Source organism: Panthera onca, chromosome C1 (genome assembly GCF_046562875.1).
Source record: "Panthera onca isolate mPanOnc1 chromosome C1, mPanOnc1 haplotype 2, whole genome shotgun sequence".
Lineage (NCBI taxonomy): Eukaryota > Metazoa > Chordata > Mammalia > Carnivora > Felidae > Panthera > Panthera onca.
In genome coordinates this window covers 122903001-122917499 of record NC_138346.1, presented here as the reverse complement: position 1 = coordinate 122917499, position 14499 = coordinate 122903001, and positions in this window count along the sequence as shown.

Genomic DNA, 14499 nt, shown 5'->3' with positions numbered 1-14499 from the left:
TGCATATGACGTCTTCTTAATATAGCCACTCCTCTCAGGAGCAGGAAACAATGGGCTTTCCTAACACAGAGAAGAAGACAGAGACCTAGACAAAATGCCCAGATGGAGGAATTCATCCCAAAAGAAAGAACAAGCTCAGGTCATGGACAGGGGTCCAATGGAAACAGATATAAGTAATATACCTGATCCAGAATTTAAAACAACAATCGTAAGGATACTAGCTAGGCTTGAGAAAAGCATAGAAGACACCAAATTAGAGGCGGGGGGGGGGGGGGGGGGAACCATAGCAAATTTTTTTAAATAATAAGCACATATTTTAACTACATGGTATGCCCCCCAGAATTGACAACAGTTAGAAAATAACAATTTTCTAGTTATGACCTCAACACTGACCCAAGAAGAGATAGGACCCTGGAAGAGAAGTTGAATCAGGAATTTTGATTCTCATGGGATCTCAAAGGAGGATCTCTACAGACATGCTCCAAAAACTGTGTAGAAAAATAAGGGGAACAATTAGGATTACTCTTAACCCACACCTATACTGAAAGACCATTTACTTACAAGTGGGCAATGAAGCTTTACAAGGAGCAAAGCAGAGCCAGCTTCGGAGCCCTCTCTGGAGTAGAGAATTCAGTGGGGATTTCGTGAAAAAGGCACAACAGGATTCGAGCAGGAACAGAAGGAAAATAGCCTCCACCAGAAAGTAACACCAGGAGAACCTTCTGTCCTGAGTGGGGAAATACCGATGGTAAGTTTGAGACCAAGTAGATCAGAGAAAAACACCTGAGCCTTGAGGACCTTAGGGAGAGGGGCATCCCTTAGAGGCTTGATAGTGAAAGGAAAGGAGAGGAAACATCTGAATTTCAGTGTCCTCGGAAACAGTATCACAAAATCAGAAGCCACACACCCTTCATGAAGAAGCTGAACTTCGGGGCGCCTGGGTGGCTCAGTCGGTTGAGTGGCCGACTTCGGCTCAGGTCATGATCTCGTGGTCTGTGAGTTTGAGCCCCGCGTCAGGCTCTGTGCTGACAGCTGAGCCTGGAGCCTGTTTCGGATTCTGTGTCTCCGTCTCTCTGACCCCCCCCCCCCCCCCCCCCCGTTCACGCTCTGTCTCTCTCTGTCTCAAAAATAAATAAACGTTAAAAAATTAAAAAAAAAAAGCTGAACTTCATTGTGCCAACTGAAGAGGGCACTGTTGAATTAAGAAACACAGCAAACTGCGCTCAGTCTCGGTGCCCACAAAAGCAGAGTCTGAGACCAGGTTTTGCGTGCAGGTAATCTGAGAAGATCTCAACTAACAGGAGTGGAGCGTGAGGGCCAAGGTTACGTTATGGAGCTGATTCTTGCTGTGCGCTGGGCCCAGTCTTGCTGGGAACCCTCTGTGGAGCCCTGTAGGATGCAGAATCATCTGCCCTGGAGATAGAAGAGGGGAGTGTTTATTTAATCCACTGGTTGAAATTTAATTGAATCTCATTGGTTCACATGGCGGCCACGGAGATGTGTTGGTCAATGTCCTTTCGAGATTTCCAGGTACTCTGGGCTGGCAATGCAGAACCTGCTTGGGATTCTCTCTCTCCCTCTCTCTTTCTCTGCCTCACCCCACTTTTGCACACCTGCTCTCTCAAAATAAATAAATAAAACTTAAAAAAAAAAAAGGATTTGGCATGCAGCTGTAAGGAGTGAGTACATTTAGCCAAAAGTCTCAGCTGCAGGGCCTCCAGGATCGGCCTCAGCTTCTGAGCCAGTCCTGCCTTTCTGGAGCAGCACCCAATTCACCAGTGAGCGTGGTGGGGGTCCTAGGATCTTGCCATTTCTGCCCAACATGGGAGTCCTCTGCTGGGGCAGCATTTGTTCCAGATCTCTCTGTGGGCCCAACGCTTTATCAGATCTGCCTCACCAACCGAGGCTCTCCCTGTCCAATCCGGCTTCCTCCAGTTTCCTTTCACAGGTGTCTGATCTGCGGGTGGCATCTAGGGGCATTTCCTACCAACTTCTCCCCCTGCCCCCATTTTATCTTTCAGTAAGCCCATGCACCCCTCACTCTGTCTCGGCATCTGTTTCTTGGAGGGCTCAGCTGAACTGCCCCGTGGATGTTAACTCCTTTGGACTTCAAGGTTGTCACATGTCGGAGGACGGCCCAGCGCGCTCTTGCGGACGCGTCACAGGGCAGCAGCGGAGAAATCCCAGAGGAAACAGCTGGAGGTATTCAATGCAGCTGAGGCCAGGTGCCATCAGTTGATGCCTGTGCCCAGGTGGCTGCCTCAAGGAATGACCAGAGCGACACAGGTGACCTGAGAAGGTGGGAAGCCAGACATCAAAGGTGCCTGATACAACCAGTCACTGTTGGCACACTCACATCCATCCCGGACACACCGAACAACACAGCCTTCGGTGTGTGGCCAGACTTCATACAGAAGACATAGCAAAACAGAGTGCGTGTTGCTGTAACTTCAGTGGGTCTAGGTTGCTTGCCTGGTGTGATGCTTCAAGACCCTCATCCTCGGGGGGTCGGGGCCCTGCTGGGGGCACAGTACTTCTGTGCGGCAGGAACCTGCCTCCAGACCATCATGGCAGCTATAGGGCCAATCATCCCTCCCAATATATATATTTTTTTATGAAATTGATTGTCAAATCGGTTTCCATACAACACCCAGGGCTCGTCCCAACCGGTGCCCTCCTCAATGCCCATCACCCACTTTCCCCTCCCCCCACCCCCCATCAACCCTCAGTTTATTCTCAGTACTCAAGAGTCTCTTATGGTTTGCCTCCCTCCCTCTCTGTGACATTTCTCCCCCTTCCCCTCCCCCCTGGTCTTCTGTTGAGTTTCTCAGGATCCACACATGAGTGAAAACATATGGTATCTGTCTTGCTCTGCCTGACGTATCCCACTTAGCACAATATCCTCCAGTTCCATCCACGTTGCTGCAAATGGCCAGATTTCATCCTTCCTCGTTGCCAAGTAGTATTCCATTGCATATGTAAACCACATCTTCATCCCTTCGTCAGTTGATGGACATTTTGTCTCTTTCCATAATTTGGCTATTGTTCATCCCTCCCAATCTTGCAACTCCTTTCTTGGCCTGCTGCTCCGCTGCGAGAAGGAGCCCGACATGACCAGGTAGCAGCTATAGCTTTGTTTTATTGGAATCCTTACTGGTGGAATATGTATAATGCACCCTCCCCCCCCCCCCCCCGCCTTCCCACTAAGTGAACAGCTGGCCAGGATGGGAGAAGGTTAGTCCCCCCTGGACTTCCCCCATTTTCTAAGGGCAGCATTTTGGGGCTCCTCGTATTTGGCTTGAAGGTAAGGGATTCTCCCCCACATGGGGGAGAGGAGAAAAAACTATAGCGTTCTCCACTCCGCCATCCCTTTCAGAATTTCCTGCCTTCCTCACTGATGTAATGCTTTCTCTTGATAGGCCCAACGTGGGCAAGAAACCTCTGGGCCAGCTCAGCTACTCCTTAGCACGTCCTGTGGGGATGGGTCCAGGGCCTCTCTCTAGAATCCAATGGTATGCATCATCCACTGCTTTTAGCTGTGAGGCTTCAGCAGAAATTCTGAGACCCCCATCAAATGTCCAATTCAAGATGAAAGTAGGGTCAACCTCATAGAAATGGAAATTAAAGCAACAATGAAATATCACTCTTGACATACAGGGTTGGCAGAAATTATCACAAATAATCACAGGGGTGCCTGGGTGGCTCAGTTAGTTAAGCATCTGACTTCGGCTCACGTCGTGATCTCACAGTTCGTGGGTTCAAGCCCTGCGTCGGGCTCTGTGCTGACAACTCAGAGCCTGGAGCCTGCTTCAGATTCTGTGTCTCCCTCTCCCTCTGCCCCTCCCCTGCTCATTCTCTGTCTCTCTCTGTGTCTCAAAAATAAACATTAAACATTTTTTAAAAATAGAAAGAATAATCACAACCAATGTCAGACAGGACCTGGAGACACCCTGCAGGCTGCTGATGAGAATTTGGTTATCGATTTTTCTTTCCTTTTTGTGGTACAGGGAAAGAGGCTTTTGTACCTGGATGACACTAATTATAGTTCACTGTGTGTGTGTGTGTGTGTGTGTGTGTGTGTGTGAGTGTGTGTGTGTTTAATCTAATATGCAATAAAGTTTTAATTTTTAAAACCTAGTTTATCCTAAACCTCTAAATTCAACCTACAAATCATCCTGTTCTATTTACAAATTCAACAATTAAAAAGGATTTTCAAAAATCATTTCTACTGGCTCTTTGATCAATGCTCAACTAGCAAGTTTCACAGGTTAAATCCTTCTTAAACATTTACTCCCCCTTATTTTTTAATTAATCCTATTTCCTTAGACATTTGAAAATACAATCACAATTTAACATGTTGGATTCTTCCAGGCAATTGAGACTCTTGTCGTGGCAGACTTAACAAGGAGAATTATTCTCAGCAATTATTCTACTACCATAAATTAATAAATCGGTCTTGCAAATGTGGCATTTCAGATTCTCTTACCCATTTCAAACATCATAAAAACAGAAAAGCAGACAAAGCGTATACAAGGCAGCAGAATGATTTCAAGAATTATTACAAATCCCACACGATATCACCAACCGGAAGGAATTTGGCGTCCATTTTTCCGTTTTCTGTATACTTATTTGTAGAGCTGTCCAGGGTTAGAGATTGCTCCTTCAACCAAGGGAAACAAAATTACAGCCTCAGCTGAACGATCCTGTTCACGATGCAGATTGAAAAGTTGACCGATCTTACTACCTGGTGGGAGATGGGTCTCTCTTCCACGGCACCGCTTACTTGCCTCATCACCCACTTTCTCGGGAGTGCCGTGTTGACACAGGTGTAGGTGATGAGCCGACAGGGGGTGGTCCCACAAGAGAAAGGAACCTCATTCGTAACTCCAGGGTGGTGATTCTGCACATCTCACACTTAGAGTCTGATCTCTCCTCCATGCCAGAATGAATGGAAAGTGCCATGCAAGCCCACCCCTCTAGAATGCATTCTTCCTATTTAAATCGAGCAGCTTCAATGGGGTGCCTGGGTGGCTCAGTCGGTTGGGCGGCCGACTTCGGCTCAGGTCATGATCTCGTGGTCCATGAGTTTGAGCCCCGTGTCGGGCTCTGTGCTGACAGCTCAGAGCCTGGAGCCTGTTTCAGATTCTGTGTCTCCTTCTCTCTGACCCTCCCCTGTTCATGCTCCTCTGTCTCTCTCTGTCTCAAAAAAATAAATAAACGTTAAAAAAATTTTTTTTTGAATCAAGCAGCTTCCACAACAGGCTTTCCTCTTTGTAAAAATGTGATTCTTGGTTCAGATAGTTCTCTCATATTCAGCTGGGGGAGTAGCAGCACAGTGGCAACACTCTTATTAATGAATCTTCCGGAAACAAAGCCCTTTCGTTTCAGAATTCGCCATGGTTGAAACACGCATACGTATCCGCACACCTCATAAGTTACGTTGGCATGTTATATAGTTTAGCAAATTGTCCACTTAGCCCTTCCCTGTTCGTCCAGGCGGAGTCACAGACACACTCTTTCTGCCTTCACTTCTTTCTAGTTTCTCAACTTCCATGCCTGTCGTTCAGGGGACTGGACCCAATACTTGGCCACCAGGGGTGAGCCTGCACGGGCTCAATTCGCAGCCTCATCCTGCTGCTGCCTTGCTGGTCTGTACCCAGCCCCAGACTTCAGTGTCCGCGGTTCGCAGAACATTTCTCTAAAACACCAGAAGCCTCCCCTCGTCCCCAGCCTCCTTGGCCTGGACCCTCCCCTCCTCTATCAGTGTTTCCTCGAGGGTGGCCCACGATCACTCAACACAGAATCATCTGCAGTTGCTTGCTCAACTGCCAAACCCCAGGCCACATCCCAGACATACTGGATCTCTGAGGACAGACACAGCAGTCTGCAAGTTTGAAAGATGACCGCATGTGCTGCAGAGTTTGAGAACCATGCCCTCGATCATTCTTGTCTATGCCTTCCTTGGACCGATGGAGATGGCATGCTGTTCCCTGCGGTGAACGACCTTGGAGTGAAGGCTCTATTGGCCCTCTGCCTGCGGGCATCACCTCTTACCGGCATGACCTTTGCAATGAGCTCTTTATTGGGGGTAATATTCAGTCAGTTTACCCAAATCCCAGCATGCCCTGTCCCATGGCTTGACTTCTATTCTTGCTTAATTTGACTTGACTGCTTTTGTTTTTTAATCTAATGATAATTTATTCCATGAGTGCCCCACTTTTAACAACTTGAAATGCTAATGACCCTGTGAAGCTTCGCTCTGGGCTAAGTGAAGATTCCACATCATCGGGATATTCTCTGAGAGGTCACTCGTCACAGACTGATGGGTCTCAGGCCAAAGAACTACTTCTTCCAGTGAATCATAGAGCTGGAAGCCTGTAATGAATTATACAGCGGCAGTGTGATGCCCTTCCAGGCAGGGGACAGCCCCCTTTAGGAAAGGTGGTCAATTCTCTTAGGAAGGTGAGGCTCTTCCCAAGGTTTGAGCTGCCAAATGAACAGTCCATTCAGCTGCTGGGCTGGCCACGCTCCTGGAGAGCGAGTGTGGGCAGCTGGCTCTGCACGGCTACAGGTAGAACAGGGAAGCCCATCCTTTGCCCCCTTCCACTGATGAACAGAACCCCACGTCCATCCAGGTGGGCCCTCGCTCCCACTCTACCCAGCTGTAACACCTGCCTTGTGGGTTTTCACCATATCCTCCCTGGCTTCCGCGAGCAGACAACTGCTAGATGGACCCACACCAGTTATTAATAGTTTGCTGTGTTACCTCATTTTTGAATCTATCTATCTCGTTATTCTTATCCTCTATCTCGTCTCTGTGAGATACCCACAGAATCTTAGAATGTCAGACCTTAGATCATCTGGCCCAGCTCCTTCTTCATGAACAAAGAAATGGGATGGAAGTCAGGGAATCGCCTGTAGAGGCCCACACAGTGGTAGCCTGTGGGAGCCCTGTCCTCATTTCCAGAATCTTCTCTATACCCTCCTACGGCCATATCTGGATGGGAAGAAAAAGGAACAGTCCCCAAACACTGCCCTACCTCTCCTTGTCTATCGCCGTCTCCAGACTTACCCTCGTCTCTGCATGCCAGACCCTCATGTCCGTCTGTCTGCTTGACAGCTCCTCTTGTATATCCAACCAAACATGTCCAAAACTAACCTCTCCAAAGTTCCTATTTCAGGAACTGGCATGTCTGTTCTTGCAGTTGCTTGAGTCAAGACAACTTGGGGGTCACCCTTGCTCTCCATCTCTCATAGCATATTCTAGGCATCAGTACCTTCACTTTCTATTCAGTGACTTTGCACTGCCTGCACAGTTAGGTCAAAGCCCCAGCCATCATTTCCTTGTATTGCAATGGCATCCCAGACCATCTCCCTGCATCTACACCTTTCCCCTGCCTGCAGTCTATGCTCTACGCAGCACTTGGGGTATGAGTGTGTCTATGGCTCTCCTCTCCTTCAGGCTTCCCATGGCTCCCATCAGGTACAAGCCATGGTTCTCAGCATGGCCCATGAGACCTGCCTGCCATGACACCCCCCCCTGCCCCACCTCTTCCATGGCTCCCTACTTCTAGGGAGCCACTCTGGCCTCCCTCTTCTCCCTCCCACTTGCCCAGCATGCTGCAGGCTCTAGACGGCTGTTCATTCTTCCCTGCTCTGCTGACTACCCCCCCACCCCCCCAGCTTAGGCACTCACTCCCTCACTTCCTTCAGGCCCTGCTCAAATCTCTCCTCATGAAAGAGGCCTTCTGAACACCCTATACAGAATTTAATAGTGACCCTTCCCCCATGATTCCCTTCCCCTTGTTGTGTTCCTCCCCAAAGCACTTACTAACTGAAATACTTTACATTCACTTGTTATTTTTTATTGCCCTGCACATGGGCTCCATGACAGTGGGGGATCTGTCTGCTTGCTGCTAAATCGCCAGCGTGTAGAGGGGTGCCTGTCATTGGTAGCTGCTCAATAAACATTTGGTGAGTGAATGGACAAATGGATGATTCTTGCGGTGGATGCTTGGTGGGGCACTTGACGTCCATTATCTCATTTCATCGTCTTGACAAACCCGTAGGGCAGGTATCATTATGTCATTATCCTCCCTTTACACTCGAGGAAATGGATTCTCAGAGGGTTAAGAACTAAAACCAAAGTGTTCACAGGGCTCATTGCTGGCAACTGGTAGAGTCAGGATTTGAACTCCGTTCTAATGGATTCAAGGCCCATGCTATTAACTTAAAATGGAACCAAAGGAATCAAACAGACTACCTATCCTTCTTAGAAAGATTAGCATTTTAAAGACTTGGGATGGAGACCATGGTACACTATTGAATCACTGATGGTGGGACTCCATACAGTCTGGCACTAGACCTTCCCAAGCCCTCAGCTTTCATGGAGGGGCCTCTGCTCACCCTGTTTGCAGCATGGGGAGCCTCACCCAGTGCCCATCCGTACAGCTAGCCTGGAAGAGGATTCTCACCATGAGCTGTCATTGTTACCCTGCTGGGCTAATTCTGTCTCGTCAGTGGCTGGACACCTGCATCTTACCAAGACATTAGCGCTGACAGAAGAGGCACATCTCCAGGGATGTTCTGAAACCATAATAACATTAGCAATCCCATGTTTGCCTGCCCCTCCTGCCCTTTGAGCGCCCTCTGAGTTGTCTCCCACCTTTGCTGGGGCACTTTTCTCCTGCCATTCACACATCCTTTTCTTTCATCTCACATACGCAAGGCAAACACACAGGTTTCCCCCGCTTCCTCAACTTTGGACAGGCAGAACTGCGCGGGGGGGAGAGCGGCTTCGTGGGAGTAGGAAGGGCATTGCAGGTTAGGGGACACTTTGAGGAAGTCCATAATGTCAGAGAAGGGAGGGGCGTTCTTGAGAAATGGCAAGTAGGCGCGTGTCTCTGCATCGTGGATGGATGGGGAGCAGGCTGGGTGTGCCTGGGAGAGCACAGCTGTGAAGGTCAGTGGGGAAGACAGTGGAGAGCACAGGGCAAGGTATTCATCTGGACCCTGAATCCAGTGGAGATGCTCTCGTCACACCATCTCAGTGCCCCTTCACCCTGGATGGGGCAGTTCTTGGCCAGTGGGGTTTCGGCAAGCCACCGAGTCGGGCTTTTTGTTCTTCGTTGATCACTGGATTCTTGCCTCTGACCGAGATGTAAACACCTGTGACCCTCACCCCCTGGGCAACTCCTATTCACCATGCGCTCTCACCTCCCAGGACCCTCAGCCTTTCTGCCTGTCCCATCCCAAGGAAGACCTCATACACTTCTCCTAGCTGGAGAGTCCCAGGCTCATCGCCTACCCACGGAGGACCATAATCTCTCCAAGAGCTCAGTTTTCCACGTGTAACATGGGATACTTACCTCTTCTGGCCATTGAGAAATAAAATGAATCTTATGATAAGAGAATGAGGCTTCCTTCCAGGATGAAGAAAACTGGCAAGATTGTCGTCCTCACGCTGACAATGAGGAAAAGCTGGGTAAGCTGCAAAGTGATAACTTCTATGGAGCCCATGAGAAGTCTGCGTTCACGAGGCAACCAAGTAAACCAAACTCCAAAGAGGGACAGAGGCAGAGTGGTACACGCAGTGTCTCCCTTCGGCAGAGCATGGGAGACAGATGTGGCTGCCGAAGAAACGGGTAGGAAGTGAACTGAAATGTTAGCAAATTCTTAGAGGCCACAGGTGGGTCAGCGTGTCCGTTTGGAATAGCTGGGGGTCCTAGAAACTAGGAAAGCTGCTTCTCTGGCAAACTCTTCCTCATGAGTCTTCTTCACTGGGCGCTCACAAGAAATATTGGGGGCAGGGAAGGAGACTGCCAGAGGCTCCTCTCGGACATAGGAGGGAAGAAGGTAACACATGGCTAAGGGGGACAGGCACAGAGCCCTCCTTGCTTCCCCGGCCCCTTTTCTCCAATGAAGCAAAAGCATTAAGCCACTGAGGGAGGGTTAGTGAACCTCTAGACTCAGGGCTTCTCAGAGAAGGTAGAAAAGCCTCCCCAGGACATAGGCAACGAACCGTTGCTGCTGGAAAAAAGAGTAGAAGTCAAAACCCTCTACCCCCAGGGGGCAGCAAGAAATACCCAGGGTCCAGACTTCTACACTGATTCCAAGAAGAAGCCTATCATACTGGGATAGAGTAGATCAATGAACAGAAGCGCAAGCTCAGAAGCAGACCCATGTGAATGCAGTCAACTCTATTTGACCAAGTACAAGAGCAACACGACGGACTCTTCAGGAAGTGGTGCCCGCACAACCGCACGTCCACGTGCCAACAGCTTTCTTACCGAGCTCAAAATGTAAAAAAGATTGTAAGCCCAGAAGTTAAAGCCTTTTGTAATGAAAAGGAGGAATTTTATTCGATCCTGGAATTTATGATTTATTTGACTTTCAGATTCTCACCAAGGCGAGAAAGAAACACAAAGAACACTGCAGAGGAATTCTTTTTTTTTTTTTTTTAAGGGAAAGGTAGGAAAAAAGAAAAGTGGTAGAGGATGGGGTGGGAAGCAATCGTTAATCAGAGACGGGAAGAGGGAATAAAGAAACAACAGAAAGAAATCTGTCTTAGCTATCTGTGACCAGCGAGAAATTCCTGACTGGGAACCAGAAGGCCTGGGTTTAGCCTCAGTCTTGTGAGCGTGGGAAACGTCACTTCACATACCTGAGCTTCTGTAAAATATCTGCTTTAGAGGATTGCCAGGAAAATACCTTTAAATGATAGATTTAAAATTTTTGCGATGCCTGAGATGTAATTGAAGAAAACAACAAATCTTAATTTCTCCTCTCGGCCTGGTCATTTATATGCTTCACAAATCAGCAAAGTTTCCGTAGAAACTCTGTTTTAAAATTCAGGTTTTAGGGCGCCTGGGTGGCTCAGTCGGTTAAGCGTCCGACTTCGGCTCAGGTCACGATCTCGCGGTATGTGAGTTCGAGCCCCGCGTCGGGCTCTGTGTTGACTGCTCAGAGCCTGGAGCCTGTTTCAGATTCTGTGTCTCCCTCTCTCTCTGACCCTCCCCCGTTCATGCTCTGTCTCTCTCTGTCTGAAAAATAAATAAAACGTTAAAAAAAATTTAAAAAAAAATAAAAATTATAAAACGTTAAAAAAAAATTTTTTTTTAATAAAAATTAAAAAAAATAAAATTCAGGTTTTAATATGGTTCAGGTATGATAAGGATCAGGAGACAGTTGCCTTTGAAAAAACAGTTCCTAAGAGGAGAGGACACACGGCACTGTGCAGGGTCCCATGGGGAGGTACAGGGTCACTTAGGGGGCAGAGGGATGGACAGAGAACAAGGCCCAGAGCCTCTATGGCTGTTTCACGTGAGAAGGAGTGAGGCGGGGCCAGCAGGCTTAGGACCGGCTACCTTGAATAATTTCAGCAGGTTCTGGGAGGAAGGTCTGTCTCTACTTGACTGGTACCTGATCCTGGGGTGATTAGGGCTGGTAGACAGTGGCCCAGAGCGTGAAAGCCGGATAAAGGGGGTGGATGGGGTACAGGGTCTGGATTGGTGCTTTGCATGGGAAGAGCAGGGTCGCAGGGGGGTCTGCCAGCTCCAAGAATTAGCTAATCCTGGGGACGGGCAGTCCCCCGGGGTCAGCAAAGCCCCAGAGGTCAGAGCCTCAGAAGTACAGAAAACAGAAAGGCATGATTAATACAAACCCCAATCACGAAGGTGGATTCATGGTGGTGTTCTGCCCTGCCCAGACTTGCCCCCCCACCCACCCTGCCGCAGCACCCATGAAGACCGTTTATGAGACACGGGTAAGCAGTTCTGAGTGTGGGCCAGAAGCTAGGGCCTTCCTTCCGTGCAGAGTCGGCTCCACAGCCGGGAGGAGCCTGAGCTCAAGCCAGCAGTGCCAGAGGCTGGTTCAGTCTCCGGAAATAATGCCACCTGCTGTTAGTCTAAGTAATTAGCTTAACGCGGCAGGCAGGGTGTTATTCAAGTGTTTCTCATAAATAGGTAATGAATTACTGATGATGACTCCCTAGATTAAAAAACAACACTGAAGGAGAAACTTCCAGGCCCCAGAAGGTATTATTAGCCAGTTCAGCCCTGCCCACGACGGGCCCTGAGGACGACCCTCTGCACAGTCCCAGCAAGTGGAATCGCTTCCGGGAACACCCAGAAGCACCGAGAAGGCCCTGTGCGCTGGCTGGGGTCTTCATCAGGTGCTCTGCCCCTGGCTCTGTCCTTTCACTGATAACAAAGCTGCCGAAGCAGTGCAAGGGGTGACTGTAGGCTTGGCAGGATCCTGCTTCTGAGATCGGGGCCCTCCCCAGCATTTAGTTCCCTCCCAGCCCCCGAGGTAATGATAGCCGTAGGGCCTGGGCGTGGGCCTACCTGCCCAGACTGGCACGGGCACCAGTCCCTGGCCCGGCTGCAGAGCCCGCAGGGCACTTGATCCGAGGCCACGGCTGCTTGTTTAGGCTCCCGTGGGCCCGGTGGCTTTACCCGGAGCTCATCTGCTTTCTGGTCCGCAGACTACACGCCCACACCCAACAAAGCTACTTGGTAGAAAATCCCACCATTGCAACTACTTTTTCACGTTTCCATTGGCTGTCCTACCCTCACCTCGAACTCAGCTCATCAAAGACAACAATTCTTAGACACAGAAGAGACTTTAGAGAGCATTAAGTCTGGGGTCCCCTTAAGGCCTTCAGGGTATGTGAGCCCACAGAAATCATTTGAAAAAACGAGGGAATGTGCATTTTTCTGTGGCTTCGACCCCAGCGGCAATCAGCTTCTCAAAGGCCCCTGAGGAGCCGTCCATACACCTCCTCTCCCAGCCTCCCAGGTTCTGTGAGAGCATCTTGCCTCCTCCTTCACGGAGAATACGGAGATGCCCTTGACCTCTTACACCCACCCTGTCTGATCACCTGTCTCCACCTACGCAAGACCTGTCCTTCCACCAGTCTCCCAAGTTACCTTTCCTTTCTTAATTTCGAAATGGAAGATTTCTTCCCCCTGGTCTATAAACAGGCTCCAAGGGCTTCCTCTGTCAGAACACAATAACAACGACACCTGTCTCACCTCCGCCTGTCCCTGTCTTATCTCTTTGCTTCCCACAGTCTGCATCTCTCTACCCATTTCTTGCTCCTTTATCCACTGCACTGTCAACTGCACATAATCTCCAAAAACTTGATGCGTTGTCAGCAGCCTGTCTCCTCCCGGTTCTAAACCCACACTGCTTAAAAGCAGGGTAGCTTAGGGATTAAAGACGGGGCACCTGGGGTGCATGGGTGGCTCACAGGGTTAAGCGACCGACTCCGGCTCGGGTCATGATCTCACGGTTCATGGGTTCGAGCCCTGTATCGGGCTGTGTGCTGACAGCTCAGAGTCTGGAGCCTGCTTCGGATTCTGTGTCTCCTTCTCGCTCTCTGCCCCTTCCCCACCCACACTCCGTCTCTGTTTCTCAAAAATAATAAATACATGTTAAAAAAAAATATTTTAAAGATGAGGCATCTGTGGCCGGCCAGTCTGGGTTCAGAGCCCGGCCCCGTCTGTGAGCTGCTGGGTGACCTTCTGCAGCTTTCTTCACTTTCCTATGCCCGAGTCTTCTCTGTAAAACGTAGACGATACAATACTTTACAACGGTGAGGAATAAGTAAGACCTATAAAATGCTAAGTGCGGTGCCTCGTGTATAACGAATGCTCAGTGTGCTCTACTAACGTTTGCACCTACACACCCCAAAGGTACTGACATTTCAACATGCCTAAAACTGAACTTACCTTTCCTCCTTGCACTTCTTTCTCCAGGCTCGGTATCTGCCTAGGATGACGCCATCTGTCACTTGAGTTCCCTGTGTCTCCCCAGCCTCCCGTTGGGTCTTCCTGCCTTCACTCTTTCTTCCCCAAACCACTCTGCACACCTCAACTCAGCTCAGTCCTATTCCTCTCCATGAAAACCCTCCAATAGCTCCCGACTGCCCACCAGATAAAGGCCAACTTCCAGGTTCCACCCCGTAAAGCCTTCGGAATTCTGCCCCCTCTTCCAGGCTGTGCCCACCCCCTCTCTCACTCACCCCAGCCCTGCTTCCTCCCTTATGTTCACTCCTTGCGGAACTGCTCGCAGGTGCATGCTGCCTTCCTGTCCTCCCCCCATGACACCACCAGCATCGGAGCGCCTCAGCCCTCCAGATCTGAGTTCCACGCTGCCTCCTGCATAACCCCCTGCCCCACTCTCCAGCTCATCGGCGCCGCACGCTGCCGTCTGATACGGCCTCCTGGACATGCTCTGTCACACTTCTGTGCCTCGGCCCAGAATGTTGCCTCCCTCATTATCTGCCAAATACTCATCCTTCCAGTTCTGCTCCCAGGGTCATGGCCAGGTGAAGCCATGCAGGCTGAGCTCCCGTCCTGGGACTGGCTCAGTCACAGCGCTCTCAGATGTGTTGCAAGGCTGTAAGCAGCAGCTTCATCCAAGCAGCCTGGGCTCCTGCAGGACAGTGAGGTTGCACATGCCCGCCCACATCCCTTCTCTCTCTTCCTGCTATGT